The following is a 24,546-nucleotide window of genomic DNA, read 5'->3' as shown; positions in this document are numbered from 1 at the left end:
AAAATAAAAATAAGCTTAAGTCTCATCCTCTAGGAAGCCTTTATGACATTTCTTCTAGTCTTGATTAGGTATCCCTACTGCTAGAGAAACACTCTGGGCTTATCTCTATTATAGTTTTATCACACTGGGCCCTACTTTTCTTTTTTTTTACCTAATTATCTTATTTCCCTCATTTCTATATTTTGAGAGAAGGAACCTTGATTTCTATATACCACAATGACCAACTCATTCTCTGGTGCATTACAAGAACTCAATAAATGGTTGATGAATGAATAGATAAAGAATGCTTGATAGATAATTGAAAATATAGTCTGAGAAGAAAGAAATCACTGCTTTTAATGTGACGATGTAACTTAGTTTAGTTTTGGGCATGCTGCATGATTTTCTACTTCTTAGAAATATGCCTTCGGTTTACTAATTTTCATCACTGCTCCACCAGAATTCTCCCAAAACAAAAAAATAATGCAAATGTAAATTAAAACACAATGCAAAACCAAGGATAATAAGAAAATTTCTATTAAGTATGCACTAACCTGCATCCAATAGTCATGAATTTCTTTGTAATTTACTTATCTTTTGGGTACATAGACTTGCAACCCACACAAGCTGTGGGTTATTTAATATTGTGATGGCATGCACACACATTATATAAAATATAAATGCTATATCTACAGAATTATGACGTGTATTACATTTTAGTTCTATTATGTTTTGTTTTTTGTGACTCCAGATACTTATATATATGAGATAGCTATAGATCACAAAAAAGCAAAAATATTATAGCATTAAAATGTGGTGCATATATATCATTTATCTATCTTTCTACCTTTATATTGGTTTTATGTTTTCTGCTCTATAAGTGCACTAGTTAAATGTGAGAATTGTTTAACCACTCAGTGTGATTATAGAAAAAATCCTGGATTTTTTTCTTTCAATGATACTGGGCTCTTATGTTAGAATTAATGAATTAACCACTGAGACTGTGAGTTTCTGGTATGAGCTGTAAACTTTCGACAGCATCACTGATCTACATAGCTTTGTCAGGAACTGTGATTCTTCACTTTTGACACAGGGATTTGACTGTTAAACACCACCCACTTATTGCAAGAACTCTTTTTCTCAGGAATACAACCTAAGTTTATGCTTTTAAATGAGTTATTTATTCTTTGAAATGCACGGCTAGTTCCATATTTAGTTTACCTTTGTCAGTGTTTCTAATGCTTGCTTAAATTATGGAGATGAAACATGAGAAGATAGAATTCAAAACAGAAAAACCCAAAGGTAAGATGTTATTCTAGCATTCAAATATATACCAAAGAATTTAAAATATTTCTTCAGATATATATTAGTTATTGCTCATTGCTCCATTCATTCAGGCTAGCCAGCTGCTAATGGCATAAATTTCCCACCCCACCCTACCTCCTGACCACCAAAACTTTCCTAAATTATATAAAGGTGCTATTGGTAGATAATGTAGACACATTTTAAAAAAGCACATTTATTCCTAATGGATTTAGGAACACATTAGTGTCTTATTGTTTCTATTTAATGCCATTAATGTGACATGGCATAGAAAATATTCAGAGGAAAAGGAAATGCAAATCAGATATAGTATCTTTTACTTTTAGAAACTGATGATGAGATATTAGAACGATTCTAAATAGCTCTATTATCTTAGCCAGTGTGGCCATATCCTCTGACATAATGAACTGTGCTTCTCATAACTTCTGCTGAGAAACTTTCCACAATGGGGAGTTCGCCGTTACCAATTTTGTTATAGTTCCAATTACCATAAAATATTGTGAAGAGAAAATCATCCTGCTCCTGTGGGTCTGTGGTATTCCTGCTACACAAATGCTATGACAATTGTGCGGCTTTAAGATAAGGCTGCATGTTGAACTTATACTGTGGCTTCCACTAGAGAGCAGGAAGAGAGATGCTAGGAGAGAAGGAGTGTTTGCTTAGTTTCTCTTGATCTGAGCTGCCAAGTGCAATGGTCCATTATTGCTCACTACATACAGGCAGGCCAGGATTTAGGAACTTTGAGGGGTCACGGAGTGAGACCTATGAAATTGTCCTTGGCAGTTGAAGTGTAGCATGCAGAATGGGAAGGGGATGGGAGCACAGACCTCCAAAGGCCCCATGACTGCATTCTCTGTGATCATTCTTCCTACACAATCATTTTGTATTTAATAAAGTCTTATTGAAAGCATTCACCTATCTAAATTACACTATAGACTACTAAGGAAAGAGGATTTGGTTCAATACTGTGTATTAAAGTGGGCTGTATTAAATTAGGGAGAGACAACTGCAAACCTGCATAATGGAGGCAGCTGGAGACTAGTAGTAAAGGACTTAGAGAGAGAGCGAGAGTGCAGCACTGCTCTGCTAGTTGTCTTGCCATCCAAAATTTATACTTTTAGAACTAAATCTTGGAGGTTGGTGTTTTGTATTATTAAAGTGGGCCATATTGTCCCAAGATTGTTCTTTACAACTTTACCATATGTTCCGTTCATTAAACTGATTCATCCTTCTGGAGATATTCTAAATAAATAAAGTGTTAAAATGTGTTATGCCAATTATGATACTCCTCCTAAATATTTTCTTCCATAATGACCTTGGTTTCTTCAGCAATCCTCATGCCTTGTGGTTCCTCTGTGCTTTATTATCATGGTTACTCATTTCTAGAATCTAATGTGCCTTGTAAATTTTGTAGTATGAAAAACTGCTCAGCCTGACCTGTGGTGGCGCAGTGGATAAAGCGTCGACCTGGAAATGCTGAGGTCGCTGGTTCGAAACCCTGGGCTTGCCTGGTCAAGGCACATATGGGAGTTGATGCTTCCAGCTCCTCCCCACTTCTCTCTCTCTCTGTCTCTCTCCTCTCTCTCTCTCTATTTCTCTCTCTCTCTCTCTGTCTCTCCCTCTCCTCTCTAAAATGAATAAATAAATAAATTAATTTAAAAAACTGCTCAAAATACCAGCTGAGCACTGGGACACTGCAGAGCATGGTGGGACCACTGTCTTCCTTGTTCTACACATTAGATTTCCATACCATTCTATTTTTCCAGTTTTTAAAAAAATTTTGATAAAAAATATGATCATCTTACTGTGTGAGCAAAGACAAAGAGAGTAGGGTTCACATGAATATATTTTGTTTTAAATGTATGGCTTTGAGTAATACATTTGAGATTAATTTGTTTGTATTAGCCTGATCTAACCACCAAAGTTGCTTGATACCTATTTTTAGGTAATTTTGCTGCCTTCCTTGGCAAAATAAGTCAGTTGAATAATTAGATATGAACTTATCTGGGTAGGTTTTGGGAGTAAGGAGCAAATAAAGTAGGAGTCATGGGACAGATAACTTAGGGAGAAGATCCAGTTCCTAAGGGAGAGGCCAAAGGGACGCTGCAGGAGAGCGGTGGGAGGGAGGGGCAGGAATGTGGAGTGCGCAACTGAGTCCATCAACCATTGTTTCTGTTTTCTTTCTTGTCTGCTGCAAACAATAAAAATATCTCTTTGCTTTTTAAAAATAGAGGCTGTTCAATGTGTCCAATATCATTTGCCCATATGGGTGCTGTATGATGTGGCTGCTTGTCTGTGAATTTCTCCTCCAATTCCTCTGGATAGCTCAGTGTGATCCTCCAACAACTGGGTCATCCATTTGGCGATATTAAACTTGCAGATAACTAAAAGTTTTGGGCCTTTTACACGGGAAAAGCTAACAGGGAAGTTCCTTAATCCTGCATTGTTTCCATTTACCTTTTTTAAAGGCATAGTCCTTTATATTTAATGAAGAATATTTATGTGTATGTTTGTGTATATACTGTTATCTTTGTGACATAAATTATCACAATCTTTTAGACTCCAAATTAATTCATTTAAACATACTTGTTTCCACAAATTGATAACATCTATAGATATTACATGCCTGTCATCTATATATTTATCATTCTGGTGCTATAAAATGGTGAGCTAAGAGATTAGAATCCCATAGCAAATCACTACAGAGAATGAAAGAATCAGAGGTTATGTGATACATTAATCAACATGACATGGGTCATTTATTCAGCCATTAATATGTACTTCTGGCCCATTATTTTTAGTCTATACCAATACATCTTACCTACAGTAATAGTATGAAACTTCCAAACGCCACATAAAATCAAGAAAATTATTTCTTATCATGAAATTTCAGAATTAGAAAGGAGTTTAAAAATCAAGTACCATATTCTCACCTTGGAGCAAATATCGATCTACTAACTACATTGTACATTTAACTACATTTGTCTTACACTGCAAATATTCTACTCAAGAGCTCTGTATCACCTTCTAAGGTATCAAAATCTCCTTAAAGGTCTATTTTAGAAACAATGTTGGGATCACTACATATAGTTGTTGTTTTTTAACACCTCTCTTTATGTCTTTGTTAGAAAAATAGATAAATATTTGTCCATTTTCAGATTTTTCTCACCTCTCCTAATTGCTGTGATTTCTCAGAGATGATGTCTAGGATGCCATGATTATATCTCTAAATTCCTTCTAGACAGTAAATGAGCTGGGTGATGTGAAATCATTAACCTGTTGCATACTTCTTTAAGCACCGGCATCCCCTCCCCCATTAGCTATGAGTTGTCCTTCCAATGTGATGACTTGCTCTGACCGAGAAAGAGAAGTCATGTTAACATGACCTTCTCCACTTAGAGGACTGGGCATAGCCCATGCTCTTCTTCTTCATTTACAGTTCTTTTCACCTTCCTTAGCATTATTCATCAGTCTGAGTTGTTGCTGCTGTATTTCTGGTGCTGGCTTTGAAAGTCTGTGCCATGTTTTTGTATTCTGCTCGTAGTTCTGTGCTCTTCTTCCACCTTTTGTAAATGACCTTTAGAGTGTTTTTTTTTCTTCTGTTTATAAAAGGAATCTTTACCAAATAAAAATTGAAAACCAGAGACCAGTGTAAGGACTAAAATAAAAAACAAAAGTCAACTGAAATTCCACCACCTTACATATATACTATGGAATACTACTCAGCCATAAGAAATGATGATATCAATCATTTACAACAGTGGTTCTCAACCTGTGGGTCGTGACCCCAGCGGGGGTAGAACAACCAAAACACAGGGGTCGCCTAAAGCCATCGGAAATACATATTTTATTTAAAAATGTATAGTATAATAAATATGTATTTTCCAATGGCTTTAGGCAACCCCTGTGTTTTGGTCGTTTGACCCCCGCCGGGGTCGCGACCCACAGGTTGAGAACCGCTGATTTACAACAACATGGATAGACCTTGATAACATTATATTGAGTGAAATAAGTAAATCAGAAAAAACTAAAAACTATATGATTTTATATATAGGTGAGATATAAAACTGAGACTCAGAGACATGGACAAGAGTGTGGGGGTTACAGGGTGGGTGAGAGGGAGTAGAAGGAGGGGGTGGGAGGAGGGGAGGGGCACAAAGAAAACCAGATACAAGGTGATGGAAGACAATTTGACTTTGGGTGATGGGTGTGCAACATAATCAATTGTCAAAATCACCTGGAGATGTTTTCTCTGAACATATGTACCCTGATTTATTAATGTCACCCCATTAAAATTCCTAATAATAATAAAAAAGAAATTCCACCACTTAGAAATAACAATCATTCATATTTTAACATATTATTTGTATGCACATACATTCTTTAGTTAGGTTCATATTTTTATCCTGCTTTTTTAATTTATAAGATTTTTTCCATAGCATACAATATTTATATACAACATAGTTTTAATTGTTTCAAAATATTTTATTATGTATATTAGAATGCACTTATCAGTCTTCTTTTTATTAGAAATATGAGCTCTTATAATATTCTGCTCTTACAAATAAAATTTTGTTGAATATTCTCATGCTTTAAAAAATCTCACCATATTAGACAGTTCTGTACCCAACCATAATAATTTATTTTAATCATTTTTATTTTTCTTATGTAATTAAATTTGTAGCCATAATTTAATTTTAGAATTTCTTTGCTTTTGTTAGCCTTTTGTTTTTCATTTAAGAGAATGTCTACTATTTCTCTGAAATTTCAGAAAAAAACTTTCTGAGATTAGTTTATTTATCTGGCTAAATGGCATATTTACCTGCTTCAAAGACATCCATCAATTCCCTAGTCAGTTCTTCCTTCTCAGCCAGACTTAAAATTACACCTAATGAAGTGTTAAGAGTTGATCTTAGCAATTCTCTTTTATGATATTCTTGTGTCCAGTGCTCTTCTAAAAGAGCAAATTGATAGCAGAGGGACACATTTTATACAGGTTTAGTGACAAAACGTGCTTGACCTGAGCAGAAGATCAACAGACAAAAGAGAAATCTGTAGCTAAAAAGCATGGTTTGTTGAGGTCAGAGAAATTGAGTTTCTAAGATAATGGGAAGTAGAGTAATACTATAATTATAATCGGTCTCTCAGTTTTAAGCAGAACATTAGCTGGCAACTGGGTATCTAAGGTTCCAGGACAGCTTTCCTTGAAAGATTTATTTGTTAGGGTGTCAAGGCACCAAGTGGATTAATGCTCAAGCTAGGAATACTGTCCCAATTAGGGCTTTGGGTGGTAATCAGAGATATAAATGGGGAAATGCTAAATGGATTGGGGAAGACTCAAGAATCAGGCAGATGCCCAGCGCTCCAGCCAGTTATAGCAACACTAGGCTTAGGGTTCCTGGTGTGTTTGAATTTAATACATAATCTGCCCCAATCAAGACTGGCTTAAAAAACTGCATGAGGCTGAGAATGCAGGTAGAAGATACTGATGCCTATTGTGGTGAAGGACTAGACTGGAGAAAAGGCAGGAATGACCAAAATCAAAGCATGACTGTACTAGATACGCTGATTTTGACCAAAAAAGTTTTCTAGCAGCTAAAAAAGATGTTTAGACACTGTCTCTTTGAGATTACTTCACTTCTGATAAAAATCTATTAGAAAAGCTCTGTTCATATACTTCGTCTAAAGATATGGCCTACATTACTGTCCAACTCCCAATAGTGTTTTGGTTTCTTTTCTTCCATGCTTACCCAAGTAAATTTACTACTTTTCTACTGTTGTGTCTGTATTTTTAAGTGATGTTTGCATCCTCTTGAATGAGAAGCTAATGTCTGGCCCATTAAAAAAGTTTTTATTTTTTAATTTTCCTATTGATTTTTTGGGGGGGAATGATTCAACTTATTGTTCCACTTAATTGTTCCATTTAGTTCTGCATTTATTGGTTGCTTCTCACATGTGCCATGACCACGATCGAACCCACAACTTCAGTGCACCAGGTGTACACTCTATCCACTGAATCACCCAACCATGGCCTGGCCCATTTGAAATTTTTGTAACAAGGTATATATTTTACTTTACATATTTTTATCATTAGTTACACCATTGAAATTAGAATATACCTATGAGATTATATCTATCTCAAAACACAATTTACTATGTCTTTCTGCCTTGGTATATTGATTTGAGGATGTATTTTTCATACTACCTACATCCTACTGCTTTTTTTGTAGATACTTCCTTGATATTCCTCTTTGATTTTAGTTTTTCTTCATCATTATATAGTTTTCTATACTAGTCAGTATTATGTTTTCATCAGGATATTTTTGTCCTCTTGAGATTTTTAGTCTAGAAATCTTGATTGGATAAGCAACAATTCTAACAGACATTTTTTCTTCAAGGTCCTTGTGAAATATATTTCATACCTTGCCAGAAGCTACATCAGATACTCTGGTAATCGTTACAGAATATCTTTGGCTTGGAATCATATAAACATATTGATGAAATTCATGTAGCTTCTGCTGAGAGCTTCAGCTTGAAAAATAAAAAAAAACCCTAAGGCTAAAAGATTTTTTTTCCAAATGGGACAATACAGTACCTAATGCAGTTACACTCTTCTTTTGATATTTAAGAACTTATTTATTACTGCTTCTGTTTTTAATACTTATCTCTTATATCTTGCCCATTGAGCTAACAGAATAAAGATAGTTTTAGAATTTTAAAAAAATTAAATGCCATAATTTTTAAAAGTCTATATGATTTATTTTTGGTATTTTATCCTTGAACATATTTTAAAAGAAAAAAAATATTCTGAGTCATCTAAATATATAGAAGAAATTAAGTCAGCCTTGGCTAGTTGGCTCAGTAGTAGAGCATCGGCCTGGCATGTGGGAATCCCGGGTTCGATTCCCGGCCAGGGCACACAGGAGAGGCACCCATCTGCTTCTCCACCCCTCCCCCTCTCCTTCCTCTCTGTCTCTCTCTTCCCCTCCTGCAGCCAAGGCTCCATTGGAGCAAAGTTTGCCCGGGCGCTGAGGATGGCTCTGTGGCCTTTGCCTCAGGCCCTAGAATGGCTCTGATTGCGGCAGAGTGACGCCCCAGATAGGTAGAGCATCGCCCCCTGGTGGGCATGCCGGGTGGATCCCGGTCAGGCACATGCAGGAGTCTGTCTGACTACCTCCCCGTTTCCAACTTCAAAAAAATTTAAAAAATTAAAAAATTTAAAAATATTTAAAAAAGATAAATACAATATTTTCTTTAGTCAGAAAAAATCTTGACTTCTTTATTTATTTTTTATTTAGATTTCCACACAAAATTAAGTAATGAAATGACTATAAATCAATACAATCATTATTTTATTTAGAATATATTTCTTTAGGCTAATGGTTTTGAAAAATTGACTACAATATTTCATCTTCATTCCTAACCCCATTTGCAAGCTCACCTGGACATGTTAATCCCAATTCTTGTTGTCTATTGTTAGTACTGCTTTTCTAGGTCCCCTGGTGGGATATTAGCTTTCACTTCCCTTGGATTTGGTTTTTTGGTTCTGAGCCTAAAATTACTTGAGTTTTTTCCTATTTGTTGTCTTGAGGATGCCAAATGAGGTAGATACAGAACATTCTGGAATTCGAGGTGTAGTAGTTTCCTTTAAAGACTTGTAACTGAGCATGGCTTACCAAATCTGGTCTGCTCAGGAGGTGGACTAGAGCTATAGATCCTACTTGAAGAAAGTAGTATCTTTCCAGAAAGTACTGCAGATAATCTATTTAGCAATGGTCAGACCACCTTGACAGGCTCCTAGTTTTCCAAGAAGCACCAAGGATGAAATACTTCATTGAAACAGAGATAGACACTGTAACTTTAGGAACTATTATAGAAACTTATGATATCCTAATTTGTATATAAAGATACAAGATAAGTAATATGTTGCCCCTTAGAGAGCTTACAATCTATTTACATAAAGAGAATATGAGTAGTCTACTATAATAGAAAACAATTATCATAATAAGAAGAGGTAGTAGGAAAGCAAGATGAGTCCTCAGCCTAGGGGCAGAGTCGTAGTTCTAAGATGGCTTTCTATAGCAGGTAGTGTATGAGTTGGGTCTAAATAAATGAATATGATTTAGTCAGTAACAGAGGTAGGAAATCCTAAGCAGAAACTGTAGCCTGAGAAAAGCAATGGAGTCAAGAAATAACATAGCAGGCCTGACCTGTGGTGGTGCAGTGGGATAAAGCGTCGACCTGGAACACTGAAGTTGCCGGTTCAAAACCTTGGGCTTGCCTGGTCAAGGCACATATGGGAGTTGATGCTTCCTGCTCCTCTCCCTTCTCTCTCTCTCTCCCTTCTCGCTAAAAATCAATAAATAAAATATTTTTTTAAAAAAGAAATAATATAGTATATAGGGAACAAAAGCAATTCTGTGTTTTTATTTATTTATTTTATTTTTTTCAATTCTGTGTTTTTAGATGATACAATATGAAAAAAGGAATGATAGAAATTGAAGTTGTAGATAGACTTAGGGTTTAGATCATTGAGAGTCTTGTGATCTATGTAAAGAAACTTGACTCAGCCTGTGGGTAATGGGAAACATCTTTTAGGTTTTCAGTAGGTAAGGTGATAAATTTACAGTTGTAATAGATACACTGGCTCTAGAGATGGAGCTGCCACATGATGAGGACAATCGGGAAGCCTTGTGGAGAGGGCTGCATTGCAAGGAACTGAGATTTTCTGCCAGCTGCCATGTGAGGAAAGCCATCTGAAAGTGAATCCTCCAGTCCTGGTCAAGCCTCAGGTAACTGCAAATCAGCCACCAGCTTGACTACAGCTCTAGAAAGGCCCTGAGCCAGAACCATTCAGTTATGATGTTTCTGAATTCCTGATCTTCAGAAACTATGTGAGATAATAAGGATTTGTTATTTCAAGTGGCTGCATTTTGGGATAAATTGTTATACAACAATAGATTATGAATACACTGCCAGACAAATTAGGAGCCTATTGTAGTTGACCAGGTTAGGAATAATAAAGGTCTAGTTTAGGAGAGGTAAAGGTGGCTAGGAAGAAAATCATATAAAAATATTAAAAGCTAAAAATCTCTTGGACTTAGATGACGGTTACATGTGGAGAGAGTGGGAGGAGTCAAGGTTGACTCACACATTTCTCACTTGGGTGGCCAGGGGAATAGTGAGGCTGAAACAGAGGAGGAGCGTACTTTTAGAGAGAGGATGAATTTGGTGTTGAACACTGAGTTTGAAGTGTCTGTAAGATGTCCAAATGGAATGTCTGGAAGAGATCTATCATAAAGGGATAGGAATTGAGGAAACATTAGCATAGGGGAGGTAGTTGAAATTATAAACACAAATGTGATCATTTAGGAAAGATGTATATAGTGAGGAAAACAGTTGTTTGAGGAGGCAACCTGGAAGCAGGTGGCATATAAACAACCATTCAGGAAGGCACAAAGAAAACCAGAGAGGTCATTCAAGAAACTTGAAATAGTAGATGGTTTGCTTTCAGACAATAGATAAAACATCTCATTCTCTGACACTAGGGAGAAATGACAAGAATGGGTGTGCATTTTAGGTTACATTTTGAGCTGGACAGGTAATTGAGAGAAATCATAATGATGAGTTTTCTAGATGAAGTAGAAAGCAGGATCACCTACTTTGAATAAAGGTGATAACAGTGAGTAGAGAGGAGACACTTTGGAATAGCTGCAGAGGGAAAGCAAAGAACAAGGTAAGCAAAGTTAATAGATGGATTGTGCTGAGAACTTAGCTGAGGTTTGGAGTCCAAGTCTTTGAAGTAAGTGATCCAGTAGGGAAATGACAATATATACAACTTGATCTCTTTATTTTTCACTTCAGCTGGAGCCTGAAAACTGATAACAATGCCATAGAAACAGCATATCTGTGCAATACATTCTGAAAGATTGTGAAATTGATTTTTATATATAACCCTTAGTGCATCACCTTTCTTGAGTATGAGAAATGAGTCGCTCCTTATGCAAGAGATATTGAAGTAGAGTATTGGTTTTTATCATGTTCACCACTCTCAGCATATCCATAGAGAGAGGAAAAGTGCCTTTGCAGTTTTTAAGTCCAGTGAGAGGAAGACATTTGAGAGAGCTTGACCTGAGTACCATAGAGTTTAGGAGACATAGTTAAAAGTTAAGGGTCTGTTAAAAAACAAGACAATGGGATGCTCTAGGAAATAGTTGTATTTCCACTATTGATGGGGTAAAGTTATGTTTCCCATTTACCAGGTTTGTTTCCAGCAAGGGAACCAGCCAATGGACTCCTTAAAAGGAACTGTGCCCCAACCAACCACTTGGGACGAGATGGCATGTGGAAGAAGTGCCACATCTAGGAAGCTGTAGATGCCCCCAGTGTGAAATCAAGGGAGGGTCTTCAGTGGAAAGTCCAAATATACACCATAAGTCACCTTTGGGTATACATTATGCACACACAAAAAAACTGTGTGTGCATCACAAATGTGCCTATCAAAATAGACTATTATTGCCCATTTATCTCTTTTCCCTATATTTCCTACTACAGCCCAATGTAGAGGGACCAACATAGTATCCATGGAATGGGGGGGAAAGGAGAGTAAGGAGATTTTTTTTTTATAATAATTTTATTTTTTTAATGGGGTGACATCAATAAATCAGGATACATATATTCAAAGATAACAAGTCCAGGTTATCTTGTCGTTCAATTATGTTGCATACCCATCACCCAAAGTCAGATTGTCCTCTGTCACCTTCTATCTTGTTTTCTTTGTGCCCCTCCCCCTCCCCCTTTCCCTCTCCCATTCCCCCCTCCCCCCCCCCCCCCCCCGTAACCACCACACTCTTATCAATGTCTCTTAGTTTCACTTTTATGTCCCACCTACGTATGGAATAATGCAGTTCCTGGTTTTTTCTGATTTACTTATTTCGCTTCGTATCATGTTATCAAGATCCCACCATTTTGCTGTAAATGTTCCGATGTCATCATTTCTTATGGCTGAGTAGTATTCCATAGTGTATATGTGCCACATCTTCTTTATCCAGTCATCTATTGACGGGCTTTTTGGTTGTTTCCATGTCCTGGCCACTGTGAACAATGCTGCAATAAACATAGGGCTGCATGTGTCTTTACGTATCAATGTTTCTGAGTTTTTGGGGTATATACCCAGTAGAGGGATTGCTGGGTCATAAGGTAGTTCTATTTTCAGTTTTTTGAGGAACCACCATACTTTCTTCCATAATGGTTGTACTACTTTACATTCCCACCAACAGTGTATGAGGGTTCCTTTTTCTCCACAGCCTCTCCAACATTTGCTATTACCTGTCTTGCTAATAATAGCTAATCTAACAGGTGTGAAGTGGTATCTCATTGCCGTTTTGATTTGCATTTCTCTAATAGCTAGTGAATATGAGCATCTTTTCATATATCTGTTGGCCATATGTATTTCTTCCTGGGAGAAGTGTCTGTTCATATCCTCTCCCCATTTTTTTATTGGATTGTTTGTTTGTTTGTTGTTGAGTTTTATGAGTTCTTTGTATATTTTGGATATTAGGCCCTTATCTGAGCTGTTGTTTGAAAATATCATTTCCCATTTAGTTGGCTTTCTGTTTATTTTGTTATCAGTTTCTCTTGCTGAGCAAAAACTTCTTAGTCTGATGTAGTCCCATTCATTAATTTTTGCCTTCACTTCTCTTGCCTGTGGAGTCAAATTCATAAAATGGAGAGTAAGGAGATTAAATGTACTAATTGCAGTTCCTCCTCCACTGCAGGTTTCCCTAGTCAATAGTCCTGAGCTAGAGGAAGAAGCTTCATATTTGTCTAATGTTTTCATATTGGACTGGACTAGATGGAATTATTTTAAAAATGGAATAGGCATTTTATTACCTAAGATTGATTAGAAAACCTATACAATCTGGCTGAGATTTTATCCAGGGGTAGAAAAAAACCAAATAAAACAAAACAACAACAACAAAAATCTCAAGACATTTGGTAGCAGTGGGAAGAATCAAGGCTTCTTTTCATGTAGGTCAGACTTGTTTAAAAAAGAATAGTGTTGTTTGGTTGGTTAGTTTCCAGTAGTCCTACATTGCTCAGATGCCCACTTGAGTAGATTTTTGTGGTTAGAACTGTAAATGGATGAGGACACAATAGACTGAAAGGTGTCACTAGAATGGTTAACTATAAATTCAGAACCTTACCCTTGTTTATTGTGCTTTTCCTGGAACTCTCCCTAGCCTGGCCTTGTTCCTTCTTCCCCCTTTGCAAATACCTTCCTTTGTCTTTAACTGGAGATGCTATTTAGGGTGGTCACTTGGGCCATTTCAGGGAGTTATTCAGTTTTCTTGATATCTTCCATCTAAAGGAGGTACACATATTATTAAACTTCTATTTTTTTACCCTGTTAATTTCTCTACTTATTACAGGAGGAATCTCTACCAAAAACTTGAGTAGAAGACAAATTATTTTTCCTTCCCTAGAAAGAGCAGTTTGATATGAGGACCAGAAAAATGAGAGAGTTGAAAGGATTAGAGGTTGTACTCAGACAATTCTAGATTAAAGTAATTCCCAATTTCCCAATGTTGATACAGTCCAACTTTTCTCAGATAACCTGAACAATTCAGTTTATTTCCGTAGATACTAGTAAGTATGTGATGAATAATATGGAGTTCACTCTCAACATGTGAGAGCAATTAGGAAATCTGAATACAAATGTTATAAACAAAAATATTATGAGCACAGATTTTGGTGAAACCACATAATTAAGAAGCATTTAATATTGATTATGCACTCATTATGTGCTAGATGAAGTAATAATTTCAAAGGACAAAAATTTGAAGAAAAAAGTTATTTACCCTTGAGTATTGAAAATCTGATGGAGTCATACATGGGAATACATAATTACCATACAATAAAGTAAGTGAGTACTAATAAAAATGGTTGCAGAAACATATGAAAGGGAGCATCTAGGATGAAGAGGGAGTAAAAAGCAAAATCACCAAAAAACCTATCTTGGATTTGTTGACATTAGATTTAAGTCTTAAAAGATGAGTGTATATTACAAATTAGAAATTTTTTTGTCTAGAAATCAAAGAAGAGGACAGAGAATATATATTATAGTCAGAGGCTTGGACATACTATATTTAATGAAGTCTACATTTCAGATAAACCTTGAAGGATAAGTAGGATTCCTAAAGGTAGTGATGGGATAAAAAAGAGGAAAGGAAAACAGACAATCTGGAACCACCCAGTGAAGGAGCTTAAAGACCAGAAGACACTTAATAGCATTCACTTAAGGGGACATGAATTTCTGATACATGATGGTGAATGAGGGAATGAGAAACAGGAATGGGAATGGATTCCAGAAGCCATTTAGAAATAGAAACAGCTGAAGTTGTTGATTCAAAATGTTGGGGAAGGTATTCTTTTGGGTTTCTAAAGACATATAATTGAACATATGAGAATATGAGCTTTCTATTAAAAGACATAGGAAAATTATAAGGAGGTGCTGATTGAGGGAGAATATAATGAATTTGAAAGTATAGCTCTATAGCCTGTAGAATTGTTACTGTAAGTAGCTAAATGGTAACAAGGGAAGGAAGTACGGGAAATCAGACATTGTGTATAATAAACTAGGAAAGAGGGAATGAAATATTTAGATTAATAAAAATGGAAAGCTATAGCATTTACACTCCAGGTCTGGACACTCCAGGAATCCATTGTGTCCTCTGTCCTCCGGACTTAGTCCCGAAGACCATTAGAATGAGTCGCCTCAGCGTACAACCAATCCATTTCCAGACTATGGGGAGAGGTTCTTCTGTGCTTCCACTTTAAGGCATGCACAATAAAAGCCAAGATAGCAGCCATAGAAGCCTGTCAGTCTAGCTTAAAAGAAAGATCTGATTGGTTAGAGAGAGGAACAAATGCAAGCCCACAAAAGATTAAGAAGTTAATTGGTTAGTTTAAAGAATATAATCCAGGCTAACACAGGAACCTCCTCTTCTTTATTCTTCTCTCCCTTGTAAATATGTGCTTGCCTCATTCATTCATGCACCTTCCAAGCAACCATGCAGCTCTAAAAGCTGCCTGGGATCCAGCAGCAGCACAGACTCCAAGTGGGGGTTCCAACAGCACAAGCCTGGGCACAACCAAAAAGACTACATTGGCCAGAATAGGACAAACCAAATTGGATTGAACCATGACCCAGAATATCTAGACTCTAGTCTTTGTACTGGGTATGATGAAGACAAGATTGATCTTTTTTCTTGGTAGAATAGACAGAGATGAGACACTGGAAACCTGTGGGCAGCCTTCCATTTCAACCCCAAATAAACCTTACCATGAAAGCCTCACTTCCCATACATGAGTCCTGTGGAGTGCCTTCTCTGTGACTCTGTGAAAGAACACCATTGCCACCCACAACAGAATTGTTTGAAAGACAATTGGAAATGTGAATCTGGAGTTTCAGAGAAAGATTAGAGGTAGAACACCTAAATTATCTCCTTAGAAGTTGATAGTGGCAGCCTCAGAGTAGATGAGAGTTCTGACTTAGTGAGTTTATTAGAAGTTCTTTACCCTACTTGAATTATGAAGTCCTTGAAGAATATGATGAAATCTATGAATCTCCTTGCCTAGAAAAATGAGCAAACACATAGTTACAAAATTTTGTGGACTTTAGTTTAAGATTTCTTGGTAGTAAAAAAAGAGAGAGAGAGCTCAGGAAAACCTTTGTAAAACACTGACATGAAGGAGACAGAATAAGGAAAGATGGCATAGCAGTAGTGTTGATAGTGATGATAGTGTTTTAAATGCCTCTTTGAAATAGTAAGACAAAGTCTTAAAATTGAGGAGTTGTTGGATTTGGTGATTACTGGATTAGTTCATTGCTGATATAGGACTAGGAAGAAATTTTTCAGTAGAATAGTGGGGACAGGAGCCAAATTGCAGTGAGCTAAGGAGTCACTGAATTGTGAGACTAAGTGGAGATACTAAATGGAATGACTAAGTTACATTTGGCTCTTATATTAAGTTTGTGAACACTGAGAAGGAATTTTTCTATCAAAATAGACTCTCTGTGGTTAACTGAGCCTAAATTTAAAACTAGAGGCTAATTGCCATTTGTTGACAGAGGCTTCTCACTTCTCTGCACTCTGGGAAGAACCCTGGAGTCTAGACTGAATATTCAACCTCCGCCCATATGCCCTTCCTATTATGCTATCTGAATCAAACACTGCAGGGAAGCTTCTCATTGTGTCATCACCATACTACCATCTAAGCCAGTGTTTCTCAACCTTTCTAATGCCGTGACCCCGCAATACAGTTCCTCATGTTGCGGTGACCCCAAGCCAAAAAATAATTTTGGTGGCTACTTTATAACTGTAATTTTGCTACAGTTATGATTCGGAATGTAAATACCTGATATGCATTATGTATTTTCCAATGGCTTTAGGCAACCCTGCCAGGGTCGAGACCCACAGGTTGAGAACTGCTGATCTAAGCAATAAACTGTTCTGTTCAATCAGAACTGGACAACTTGTACTGTTTTTCATATCTATATTAACTAGTCTGAACTGCTGATCAAACTTAGAGTCCTCATTTCATAAATGGACTTGAATGGGACCTAGGCAGGAACTGTCTCTACAAGAGACGGACTCCCGGTCATGGCAGAGTAGTCTGGGTTGATGCCTGAATCTGCTTCTCTAAGATTGCATCCTTTGCTCAAATAAATGCGTTTTATTCTTATTACAGCCTAAAATTATCTTTTGGTTAAGTTTAATTGTAAAGCTAAAAGGAGAGTGTTGGTCAAATAAGTTTGTGAATATGATTTTTGTTTGCTTGCTTATAGTTTGCATTGGGGGCTGGGAAACACCAGATATAGTGGTCTGTGAGGTTGCAGGTTGCCTTCCTAACTGGGAGGGACCGTTGTCTTGCTAATGTTACTGGAAGGGAGATTCTGCCCCCACCACAGAGAGGTGCGGGAGGATTTCTTTTTTCGCCTCTCCTTGATCCCTTCCCCTCCATGGGAAAAGCAGGTTTTCTGCTTTTCCCTTGGCTTCTCTTGTGGCTTGCCTGTCTTGGTGAGACACCAATAAACATAATGGCTCACCATCCTTCAACTCCACTGTTTCTTTACTGTCTGCCCAAATTCAATGAGAACCTGCATGTTAATGGCCACAATGGTGGCGGAGGCCCCCGGCCTTACAGAGAGCAGTGACTTAAAAGAATATACAGTCTTGGGAAGAATTTTTTATATAAGTTTTAAAAACTAAGCATGTTTTCATAAAAAAGAGAAAAAACCAATCTAGATGGTGAAGATATAAGAAAAAAATAGTCATAAAAACATTTCAATTATTATTATTTAAAAATTTTTTCCTGTGAAATGTTACTATTAGCCACAGTTGCATGTTTTGAAAGACAAAATAATGATCATTCACTGCTAAGAATTCATTCATGGTGCACAAAGAAACATTGAAAAACAAAATTGTGTAAAAAGAGTAGCCAACCTGAGGAGCCCTGAGGAGCCACTGCGCCACCTCACCCGCAGGTGTTGTAAGGTACCAAAAACTACAGAATTAATATTAATATTTTAAGAGGCTTGAAGAACATTTTATTAATTTGGGTTAAGGTGTGCAGAGAAATTGTGAGAATAGTCTCTGTACTGTGTGATTGGCATAACCAGGATGGCCCTTGCCATTGTATTGTAAATGCAAAGGCAAGGAAAACATGGATTCCCAGACATTCCACCACACCTGTGGGGAAAGGGGTGAATGGCTAGCCAGGTGCAGGAAGAGAAAAGCCAAAATAAACCTTTTCTTATAGCAATGAGCCATTTGTGGGCATTTGTCCCCAAGGAAACTACCTCTCCTATGTAAATGCATGTGGTTAATACGTGTGACTCTGGACAGAGAGATGGCAGATGAACATTAGAAAATATAGGAATGCCTTTTAATATGTAAAGAGACACCTTTCTACCATTGTGTTGATTTGTAAATTTTGTTTTCTCCAAAAGGATGTATGGCTTGCAAATTGAACATGGTCCTATCATGTTAAAGGACATATGACTATAACCAATAGTGGCAAAGGTTTCCTAATTACAATTTTGCTTCTGTACTTCCCACTTATAAAACTATAAAAACTAGGTAAAACAAAGGGCCAGCGCGCTCTCTCCCTCAGATTTCTGTCAGAGTTTGCTGCCCCTTGGCCAAGCTAGACAATAAAGCTTTGGTGTGTAATCGACGGACCTTGTTTGTGTCTTCAATGTTTTAGGTCCCTCCGGATTGGGCTTAACAAACCCTAATCAGCCAATGGTGTAGTGAAGAAAGTGTTAGACTGGGATGTGGAGGACCCAGGTTTGAAACCCTGAGGTCGCCAGCTTGAGAGTGGGCTCATTTAGCCTAAGTGTAGGCTCACCAGCTTGAGGGTGGGGTCATTGGCTTGAACGTGGATCATAGACATGACCCCATGGTCGCTAGCTTGAGCCCAAAGGTCGCTGGATTGAGCCTAAGGTGCTGGCTTGAGCAAAGGGTCACTGGCTCAGCTGGAGCCCCTGGGTCAAGGCACATATGAGAAAGCAATCAATGAACAACTAAGGAGCTGCTATAAAGAACTAATGCTTCTCATCTCTCTCCCTTCCTATCTGTCCCTATCTGTCCCTCTCTCTGACTCCCTCTCTGTCTCTGTCAAAAAAAGAAAACTAACAAAAAACAAACAAACAAACAAAAGAAGGTAGCTAAGTGTGAAGATTTTTCTTGTTCTAGATCTAGCCGTCAAGTTCAAAACACAAAAGAGATGTCATATCGGGCAGTGCTGAGCAGACACACTCAGCAGCACAAGCTAACTGTGAAGTCTGCATGTTCTAGGTCATCAGTACCTGTTCTTTCTCTAGTTAGTAATGTCATGTTTCTCAACCTTGGTTGTCCAATTGGAACCATACAGGAACATTTAAACAATATGAAAGCCTATATCCTAACTCCAGGTATCCTGAGTTAATTGGTCCAGGTGAAGTGTGAGTATGGAGTATCTTTAAAGGTGATGCTAATGTGCATAAACCTAGAGAACCACTTCTGTAGCTTATTCAGTGTGGGCTTCAGTGTCTCCACTGGAGATAACATATTACACTAGGTATTTTCCAAAAGGCAGTGAAAGTACAAATGTTAGCCAAAGATGTTTCCTAAAGCCTTGAGAGCTTTAGGAAACTCCATGGAGAAATACTCATTCCCTTTGGGGAGGAAGACAGGATTGTTTTCCATATTTCTTCATTTACTCAGCGTAATCAAGACGTTTTACCTATAGTTGTGAGGAAGCAAGCACTAGCAGTAGTTTTGTTATGGACATTTCTGGAATTCACATTCAAGGAAAATTTAATAGATAAATCAAGGCTCCCAGAAAATAGACCTCCTTCCCTTTCTGAAATCTCCACCAGGCTGCAGAAAAATCATAGTCGTTTGCTTTGTGGGTACAAGGTAGACCGTCTGTGCACAGCAAGTAGGAATGGGTCTTTTCTCAGAGACAATTATTTTTCCAGGGTAGAAGCAGTCAGCCACACAAATCTTTTTTCAGGGTAAATCTACACTAGGCCAGTAATTCACTTCCCTCTTCTCATCTTCTTCAAGACTCTCAGCTCTCCAAAGAAGTCATTAGCAAGTGTGAGAATTGCCCAAGGATTATAGGAAGTTGTGGCATCTAAAGTGAATGATTCATTAGCATGTGAGAGAAAAGCCCAAACAACAACATCAAAAGTGTTAAACCTATCCAATGAGATGGAAAAGGGGTGGTTGAAATTAATTTAAATCACTTTAAACCCATCATGAATGAAAGGGAAATTACTCCTTAATAGTTAAAATTTAGCATGCATATGAGTGAAGGTGTGTACATTTTCATCTGAATATAAACTTACTGATTACCAATTTGTTCATAACTGAAGGCTGATATAATAAAAACAAAATTAAAAACATTTTGGCATTTTAGCTGTTTTCTGGAAACCAGCTAAATCCTAAGGAAGGAGGAACAGGAAAATAAAAACTCCCCGGGAAAATATGTGAAGCACCATATTATGATATGCAACTGTTACTAACATGGTGAACTGTCACCATAACTAAGACACACAAAAACAGGTCAACAATATGGTAGGCAGACCTAGCTAAGAATATAATGAAGTCACTTGTCATTCATTTGTGATAGATACGTGAATTTACCAGGAATTCCAAATTGCCCTCTTGATGTTCCGCTTATCTGTCAGACTTCACCCTTACTGGACTATCGCCCCTGAGACAGAAGAATTCCAAGAAGCTAGCAAGCTGCCCCAAGGAGGAGCATTCTGGACATACCAGAACTTTTGATTCAACACTCACTTGCTCGAGACTCTCCTTTTACCCTATAAATTCATCCCCTTAGCTTGTACTGGTTCCTTTATCCCCCGGAGAAGTGCCTGGCAGGGTTCCTTTCTTCCTTTCAATAAAGCCTGTTACTCTGGTCTTTTCGGACTCCCATGGATTCCAGAAATTAGTACCTATAAACCAAATATTTCCCACCAAACAGGGTAAGGCTTGGAGAAGTAGGGGGATAGAAATGGGGGGTGGGGGAGGTATGAATGGAAAGAAAATAAAAAACCAGAGAAAAGTAAAGGTTCTCATTAGCTACCCAAATTTCCCTTCAAGTCATCAGTTTGGTTTTTCCAGAGTCTGTTTAAAAAGACTGTTATTGAGCCTGACCAGGAGGTGGCACAGTGGATAGAGCATCAGACTGGGATTCAGAGGACCCAGGTTTGAGACTCCGAGGTTGCCAGCTTGAGTGCGGGCTCATCTGGTTTTAGCAAAGCTCACCAGCTTGGACCCAAGGTCACTGGCTTGAGCAAGGGGTTACTCGTTTTGCTGTAGCCCCATGGTCAAGGCACATATGAGAAAGCAATCAATGAACAACTAAGGCACCACAACAAAAAAACTGATGATTGATGCTTCTCATCTCTCTCCGTTCCTGTCTGTCTGTCCCTATCTCTCTCTCTCTCTCTCTCTGACTCTCTGTCTCTGTAAAAAAAAATAAAAATAAAAAAAAGAAATAAAAAGACTGTTATTGATTGGGTGAACGTGACAGGAAAGCTTGTGGGATAACTGTTACAGCTTGCAATAAAAAAGAAATGCTACTTGGTATTAATGGACTTCATGCCTTTCTACATCAACTGGCATCTCTCAGGGCCACAGCTGAAATTTCCTGAAGATTTGGTTTTAGGCAGAGGTGACTGTAAAGCCAGTAGCTGCGGCCACCAGCACAGCTGCCTGGCCAACATATGTACGCATTTAATCCAGACAGATTGTAAAGAACTGTGGAGCCAAAAAAACTGGTGGACCATTTTCCTTTACTCTAGACTCTTACCAGCCAAAGAATAAAAAACAAACAAATGGAGTGCCAAAACCCACTCACATGTTTCTCCGGTTCCACAACCAGGAGAATCTTTCCAATTTTCCTAGAATCAAGGCCCCACCAGCCTTGTTCACCTATGTTCCCCATCTCTTTCTCCTACACAAACTGACTTCTCCTTCAACATTCTGCTATTTTGGCTGCCTCCTCCACGTGGCCTCCCTGCCCTGCTACAACATGGGCTCATCCTCTCTACAAGAACCTGGTCACTGTCTCCAAAATGGCCTCCTAGCCTCTCCTTTTAAAATCTTTTGACAAAAGCCCCTCCCACAGCACATATTAGCATAACCAAGCCCCTTACCAAGCAAGAAGGGCAATTAGCTGTATCACGTGAGAGCATCACCATGTGAGGACAGCAGCCATCTTTAACAAAGTGAGCAAAAAATAACTTATCTGCCCAATAGCGACTGATGTAAAAGGTTCAGGCCAAGGTACATGAGTTATGGGCTCAAGCCCATTGCTTGAGCACATTCAGTTTTGCCTCTGCTGTTCATCCTTACTCCACGGAGGATCTTCTGAGAACAGAATAAAGCAAACATGAATCTCCACTCTCTTCCCAAGTGGCTGAAATGTTATACTGCTGCTATATTGAAAAACTGCTCATATAGAGAGATAACACAATGGGTTTAAAGCTCTGTTAAGTGTTTATTGGAATCATCTTCCTCTACTGTGTGAAATCAGAAAAATGCAGGTAGCACAGCAGGCTAAGGAAAATACTGAAGGATAAATTAGAATTCTCACTGTGATATGCACTGGTATTTCTTAACTAAAAGCCAGGCAATCACTAGTTGATATCATATATCTCAAACCACAGGTATTTTCTTTCTCTGCTTTAGGGACCTGGTTGAATCATCCATTACTCTTCTATGCCCTTAATTCTGTAACAATCTGAGCCAGTCAGGCATCTCCACTATTCAGGTCAGATGTGAAAGTATGATCTTGTTAGTTACCTGGCATATGTAGAACATCAGTCATTTTACAAAACAATTTTGAGGGATTTTGGCATTTGCAATAGAGAAGTACTACAAGTCTTTGATTTGAAAAGTTGCTTCCTGCTTCCTCCTTCCTGTCAGAGGCACTGAACTTGAAAACGAGATCAAGCTTCTGGAAAGAAATATGTTTTATATAAATGTTCCTACTCATATTATTTCATAGTCTCCTATGACAACCTTCGCATCAGAGATTTATTCTGGGTAGTTAAGTTATACAACAAAATATCTGCTGTGAATTTTGGCAAGCAATACACTAAGTGGATAACTTGCCAAGAACAGGTATCCATATGGAATAAACAAAAATGGTGAGAACCGGTAAGTGATGCTCATCAGAGGGCTACACCTCTGAATCTATTTCCTAATTTGTCCTAAGAAAATATTGTTAACCTCATCAGTGCCTTGATCTATCTTTTTAGTAAGTTGTGCTCATAAACAAGCTAATTTTCTCATTAAAAACATCAATGGCTGGTATTTATATATACTACAATTCATTAGGAAAAAAAGAGGTACTGAAACTTGAAGGGCTTTTGGAGAAATGTGAATAAGAAAAAAATTAGCTCCAAACAATCAAAGCTCTGTCTTCCAGAAAAGGATATTCCTTTTAAAATATAACCTCCTTCCCCTACCCCCATTTAGCATTGCTCAGGTTTTAGATGAAAAAAAAATACCACAAACATTTCATTGATTATACATATGAGTTCTAAAGAAATTATTTTAATTATTTTTAGATGTTAAACTGAGAAAGGTGATGTTTTGTGAATGAAGTCATATTTTGGGCTGTAAAGAAGTGGTGTGATTTCTTGAAGCATCTCTTCATTTGCTTCTATGAATAGACATTTTATAGAGTCAATAGAGAAAAAAGAAAGGCTAATCAGATCACTTTCTGTAATGTGAGATGTAAAATTCTTTCTCTCTATAAAATGAGATATTTCCAAAATTTTACCCTAGATTCCTCTGCTTAGTAAGTGAAGCTTAAAATCTCTGAGGGATTATTTGACTACCAATATCTCATGCTTTTGTTAAAATAAAATTCAATGCACTTCTGTAATTAACACTAACATCAAATTGTTATTTCTGATGTCAACACTCCCAGTATGTAGAGATTGCAGTACAATTTAAATAAATGATTAGAGGGTAAGAGTGAATAACAGAAATGTGAATAACAGAAAATTTGTCTAACATCCCATGTTATTTTGTAGTTCTCACTCATGTTCTTCCTAAGATCTTGCCAAATATAAGTAAATGTCTGACACTCTTAGTTAACATTTAAAAATACGTGTTAGTTTCATAATCACTGCAGTGCAGAAGTTATTAAAGCTACAGCAGTTTAGCATGAAAGAAGCCAGGAAATACTCTGCATTATTTTGTTTCCTTTATCAAATGATACTTTATAAGCAGTCTTCATTTTCTTAAGTGTAGGTTATACATGCAATCTTCATAAACATAAGAAATATAATATCTATATATAGTCAACAGAGAAGACTATAAAATTTATAGTGGGGATCTATGAAGAAAATTCCAAAAAGATAAGTGAAATCATTTGATATGTGAACCTACTTTAATGAATATCAGTGTATGATTATAAAGAGAGAGTTGAATTACTTTCACTGTTAGTGAGGTATTATTACTATTAGAATGAAAATTAAGACACTCATATGAATGGATTTTACTTTAAGTGCAGACTTGCCTCAGCTTTGGTAAGATTCAGCTAACATTTAATAAGCACCTACTAAGTACCAGGTCATGGTAAGTGTTCTTATATTTTTACCTTCTTTGATCAGAACAACATTGTGAGCTAGAGAACATACTGAAGTTTGGAGAATTTTAACATACC

At 37.4% G+C, this 24,546-nt stretch overlaps 1 protein-coding gene across 3 annotated transcripts in view; it reads right to left on the bottom strand.

The window, feature by feature from the left end:
• GRM3 (glutamate metabotropic receptor 3) overlaps positions 1 to 24,546 on the bottom strand; it is a 276,470-nt gene that overhangs the window by 223,038 nt on the left and 28,886 nt on the right. The window contains exon 2 of one of the 3 annotated variants that reach the window (XM_066354202.1): positions 9,513 to 9,651. The exons of the other annotated variants lie outside the window; for them this stretch is intronic. The gene's annotated coding sequence lies outside the window, so the exon portion shown is untranslated. The remainder of the gene's footprint in view (positions 1 to 9,512; positions 9,652 to 24,546) is intronic. 3 annotated transcript variants of the gene reach the window in all.

This window comes from Saccopteryx leptura, chromosome 12 (assembly GCF_036850995.1).
Source record: "Saccopteryx leptura isolate mSacLep1 chromosome 12, mSacLep1_pri_phased_curated, whole genome shotgun sequence".
Taxonomy (NCBI): Eukaryota; Metazoa; Chordata; class Mammalia; order Chiroptera; family Emballonuridae; genus Saccopteryx; species Saccopteryx leptura.
Note: the sequence above shows the minus strand (reverse complement) of the source record. Positions and strands in the feature narration are given on the sequence as shown.